Genomic DNA, 6,079 nt, shown 5'->3' on the forward strand with positions numbered 1-6,079 from the left:
AGGTGAAAATACAGCTTGTTCAGCTGTCTGTGTGTATCAGTCAAAAATTGTATTTGTCTGTTCATAAAGTGCTATAATAGCCCACGTATGTCATGGCTGAGGTACTCTTTACCTTCCTCTCGTGATCAGCCTCAGAGTGGCTTCTGCAGCCCCAGACATCACATCTGCATTCCAGGCAGAAAAGAGGTCAAATGGCAAAGAATACTTGAGACCAGTGCCCGTGTGTTTCATTGACTAGCATTGTTAACAGGGCTAAACCTCCCTGCAAAGGAGTCTAGGGAATGTAGTTCTCTTTTATTGCTGGATACTGAAAGCTAGAGAAGAGTGGATAAAATGTGGGCAACCAGCTGTCAATAAGATTCTCTTATTTCTGGTGTCTATTGCAGTGCCTGGAACATAGTAGACATAAATAAATGAACAAGCTAGAATATGGCAGGACCATTACTATATAATAGTTACACAAATAATAGCAATAGAACTGGGGACTCTAATCCAGTGTTGGCAGAGGATAAGAGGGATAGAGTGCGGCTGCCAGTGGGAGGAAGTATTTCCTTTCATTTTCTCCTAGGTTGAGAAGTCCTTATCTCCTTATTCCTTAAATTGCTAAATATCCATCCCTGCAATTATTTTCTTGTTTCCTTCAGAAAATATTTTCTAATTCTCTTCAGCTCCATTTGTGGTCTTATAGAAGAGTAGATGAAGGAATGATAACGTTAGATTTCTTTCTTTTTCTTCTTTTTTTGGCTGCACTGCACCTTGCAGCCTTTGGGATCTTAGTTTCCCAACTAGGGATCAAACTCACGCCCCCTGCAGTGGAAGCACACAGTCTTAACCACTGGACCACCGGGGAAGTCCTGATAATGTTAGATTAAAAAAGATTCTCACACGAGGCAGAGACTGCTTTTCTCCATATTCTCCCTGATGGCACTTTATTGGCTTTGATAGCTGTAGAGCTTAGTTTGGGATTCTTCTGGCAAAATTCCCAGAGAGAAGGGTTTATCTAAACTACCTAATATGCAGCATTTGCAAATAATTATTAATAGATGTTTGCACTTTCATTCTTTATGAATGCTGCTGTGGGGTGATTCTGTAATTCAAGGGGGACGTGGCAAGTCAGTGTGAATTGCTTCATCCCTCCCGACACTCCCCCTCCCTCTGTCTTCATCTTAGCTGATAGCAGCTGTGTCCTTAGGCTGTTCATGTTAAAGTCCCCGAGGCGTCCTTGGCTTCTCTCCTTCACTCACCTCCCCACGTCTAATCCATAAGCAACACCTGTCTGCTTAGCCTTCATAATAAATGCAGAAATAACTCTCCATGGTACACACCTGGTTCCAGCTCCGATCATTTCCCACCTGCACCAGCGCAGCTGCCTCTTCCCTAGTCTCTCAGTTTTTACTTTCCTCTCCCTCTGCTCTCCTGGTCAGAGGGAGACCATGAATGTGTGATTCAGGGCATGTCCCTCCTCTGCTCAGAACCCTCTATAGCTCCCCAAACCCAAAGACTTGACTGCAATCCATAAGACCCTGAACAATGCACCCTCACCAACTTATCTGTATACATGAAGCACGTGCCTGCCTCTGGACCTTTGCAGTTGCTGCTCCCTTAGCCTTCCCATACCGTCTTCCCTGGTGGCATGGACAGTAAAGAATCTGCCTGCAGTGTGAAAGACCTGGGTTTGATCCCTGGGTCGGGAAGATCCTCTGGAGAAGGGAATGGCTACCCACTCCAGTATTCTTGCCTGAAGAATCCCATGGACAGAGGAGCCTGATGGGCTACAGTCCATGGGGTTGCAAAGAGTAGGACACAACTGAGCGACTAACACTTTCACTTTTAGCCTTCCCATAGATTTTTTAAAAATTAATTTGTGTTGGAGTAGAGTTGCTTTACAATGTTGTATTGGTTTCTGCTGTACAGCAAAATGAATCAGCCGTGCATGTACATACACCCCCTCACCTTTACTGCATTAAGTAGAGTTCCTTGAGCTATACGGTGCTTTCTCGTTATTTAGTCAGTAAGTCTTGTCTGACTCTTTGTGACCCCCCTTGGAGTGTAGCCTGCCTGGCTTCTCTGTCCATGGAATTCTCCAGGTAAGAATACTGGAGTAGGTTGCCATTTCCTTCTCCAGGGGCATCTTCCTGACCCAGGGCTTGAGGCTGCATCTCCTACGGCTGAGCTACCTGGGAAGCCCCCATGTTCTCATTTCTTATCTATTTCATACATTGTATCAATAGTGTGCATGTGTCAATTCCAATCTCCCAATTCCTCCCACTCCTCCTTCCCCTTAGCATCCATATATTTGTTCTCTCTATCTGTGTCTCTATTTCTGTTTTGCAAATAAGATAATGTACACCATTTGAGGCTCCCTTCCTCACCTCCTTCAAGTTTCTTCCAGAATGTTACCTTACCAAGGAGGCTCTCTGAATATTGTCTCTCCACCCAACCCTACCTTTACTGCCATGCCCTAGTTCATGCTTTGCTACCATATCTACCATATTAAATGATTATTTATTGTCTGAAAGTGAAAGTGTTAGTTCCTCAGTCATGTCCTACTCTTTGGGACCCCATGGACTGTAAACCTGCCGGGCTCCTCTGTCCCTGAGATTCTCCAGGCAAGGATACTGTAGTGAGTTGTCATTCCGTTCTCCAGGGGTACTTCCCGACCCAGGAATTGAACCCATGTCACTTGTGTCTCCTGCATTGCAGGCAGATTCTTTACCATCTGAGCCACCAGGGAAGCGTGTTTATTGTCTGTCTTCCCCCAATTAAAATATCAGTTCTATGATGGCTGAGATTTGAGGCTCTGTTGTTCTGAGTTGTGTCCCGGGTGCCTAGAACAGCTCCTGGCACACAGTAGGGACTCAACAAATATGTCTAATATACAAGAAGCAGAATCATCTCGAATGTTTCTGATGGCCAGGTACATCTGTGCAGCCTGTTTAGAGAAACACTGGAAATATGTATCAAGGATTTTACAAATGCAGTGGTTCCACAGAAGGGACATATCTTTGTGTTCAAAACACCAGGAAACTACATCACGTGTTGCCCTATTATATTTAAAAGCCCCTGAAGGTGAAAGTGAAAGTTGCTCAGTCGTGTCCGACTCTTTGTGACCCCATGGACTATACAGTCCATGGAATTCTCCAGGCCAGAATACTGGAGTGGCTAGCCTTTCCCTTCTCCAGGGGATTTTCCCAACCCAGGGTTCGAACCCAGGTCTCCCGCATTGCAGGCAGATTCTTTACTAGCTGAGCCACAAGGGAAGCTAAAAGGACCCAGTTGGAGACGTTATTAAAAGCCAAATGGAAATAAGTAAATGTAACCTTTAAAATGATAGTTATACTATGGTATTCAGTGAGAAAGTGATAGAGGAAGCTTCCATTTCAGAATACTTACTACTGGCAAAAGCTTCATGGAGACTTCCTTGGTGGTCCAACGGCTAAGACTCCTCTCTCCCAGTGCAGGGGCCCAGGTTGAACCCCTGGTCAGGGAACTAAATCCCACATGCCACAACTAAGAGTTAGCAAGACGAAACTAAAGGTCCTTGTGCTGCAACTAAAACCTGGCGAAGCCAAGTAAGTTTGTTGTTGTTTTTTAAAACAAAAATCTCTTTAGAGTGAACCCAGTGAAAATAGGAATCCAATTGGGACTTTGTCCTGTACAAGGAATCCAAACTTCATAAACCTGAATTTATTTTTAGATCCTGTTTAACAAAATTTAAATAATAGTCACAAATACGCTGTAATTCATTAATTAACAAAGAATGAGTCAAAAGTTGATATTTTTGCATGTATATAATTTCCTATTGAAAACTTGTATGGCGGATCGTGGAACATCTCTCATTTCATCTTTGGCTTTTGGGAAGTGTTCCTTTTGTTTTTCAGTCAAAGTCTGACTCTTTGACTCTTTGTGACCCCGTGGATTGCAGCACGCCAGGCTTCCCTGTCCTTCATCATCTCCTGGAGTTTGCTCAAATTCATGTTCATTGAGTTGGTGATGACATCCAACCATCTCATCCTCTGTCATCCCCTTCTTCTCCTGCTCTCAATCTTTCCCAGCATCAGGTGTTCCTACAGGGGGTCTTTATTTATTTATTTTTGGCACACTTAAGCGAGATTTTCATCCATTTTCCCACAGGGCTTTTAAAATCATTTGCTGGTCAGTTACCACTCTCTGGAGCATCACTGTTTCTTGTTTTCTGACTTTCCATTGGTGGGACTTTACAGGTTCCTCATTTGTCAGTGGGGTCCTCTGCATTGCAAATGTTTCTCCCACATCACTTTCATTGACTTCAGAAATCCTGCTGTCTTTTGCAGAGACTTCCAATTTTCATATTACAATCGATTCCCATCATTTTGAATTGTATTGTAAAATCTCAAACAAACATCAACAATCAGAGGTAAACACTGGCAAATACATTGATTGGTGGGGCTTCAAAGTGGTGTTTCTGTTAGTCCAGAATGAATCATTGTGAAATTGTAAGTTTATTTGTGAATATTTTTATGTTAGGACAACGTTTGCTTCCCTAAACTCATAACTATGTGGGTATCTAGATAATGAATACTCAGATGATAAGGAACTATTATATATAAAATATCTTCTCACTGTAATTACTTCTATATGTAAAATAAAAACACAGGGGGTGAGAGAGAAACTAGACAGAAATGCAGTAAAATTCCCACTGTGTTTGTTGTGTTAAGGGTAGTCTGGGGATAGAGGCCTAAAATTTTTTTAATGTGAAAATACTTGACTTTTGAAAGCTATTTAAAAACAAATTATAATTAAAAAAAAAAAAAAGCATCACACTTATTTGGAAATCTGTTTGGTAACCAAAAAAGACTCCAAGTTGGAGGCAAGGAAAAGTAGGTTCTGAGTTTAACCCAGGTTAGACACCCAGGTTCTGAGTCTAGCATGATCTGTGGATTATCTCATTTAATTCTCACAACCAGCAATTGAGTGAACACTGTTATCAGGGTTTTCTCGGGTGGGAGGGCCATGCAGTTTGTGGGATCTCAGTTCCCTGATCAGAGATTGAGCCCAGGCTGTGACTGTGAAAGTTCCAAATCCTAACCACTAGACCATCAAGGAACTCCCTGAATGAACACTGTAATTTCCCTGTTTTACAAATGAATATGCTGAAGCCAGAGAATTTGGACAACTTGTCCAAAGCCACACAGTTGGATCACACATTACACTGCCTTGAAAGAAATCTGTAAGCCCAGTTAAACTTCCTTGATTCTGGTCCCAACAGAGTGACTTGGGTTTTTTTTCTTGATTTGAGACAAGTTTGAGACACAGCCCTTAAGTGAGTGTCTCAGATACATGAGAGTGAAGTGATTTCTCTTGGCATGGGATAAAAGTATTTTCCACAACAAAAGACATGGGTGATGCCAGAGAAGGGAATAAAAAAGGCCTAGAAAAGAGGTTTAATGTTGTGTCAAGTCAACCCTCAGTTGGTAAAGAATCTGCCTGCAATGCAGGAGATGCCGGTTCAATTCCTGGGTCGGGCAAATCCAGGGATAGGCTACCCACTCCAGTATTCTTGGGCTTCTCTTATGGCTCAGCTGGTAAAGAATCCACCTGCTATGTGGGATACCTGGGCTTGATCCCTGGGTTGGGAAGATCCATTGGAGAAGGGAAAGGCTACGCACTCCAGTATTCTGGCCTGAAAATTCTATGTCCATGGAGTCGCAAAGAGTTGGACACGACTGGGCAACCTTCACTTTCACTTTCAAGTCAACCCTTTAGCGTGTCTCTATGAGACAACAGATATTCCAGAAGCCTGAACACAAATACAGTCATGTTTCTCTCTGAGTGTAATTCTTAGATGGCGCTTTTATTGTCTTCTGATGACTTGTTGGGCTCTGTTCCCTGTTATTTTGTCTGTGACTTTGGTGGGTCCTTCCCTGCGTTTTGCCTGTCTTGTTTCTGAGGCATCAGATGCTTTCAGGGAATACTTCCTTTTGACCCAAGGTGCAATTTCACCTACACACACAGAAAATACTATCATCAACACAGCCAACATTCATTCTCTGCTAATCTGTGCCCGGCCCATCACATACAGGGTGTCATCTCTTTCTTG

This window comes from Bos javanicus, chromosome 7 (assembly GCF_032452875.1).
Source record: "Bos javanicus breed banteng chromosome 7, ARS-OSU_banteng_1.0, whole genome shotgun sequence".
Taxonomy (NCBI): Eukaryota; Metazoa; Chordata; class Mammalia; order Artiodactyla; family Bovidae; genus Bos; species Bos javanicus.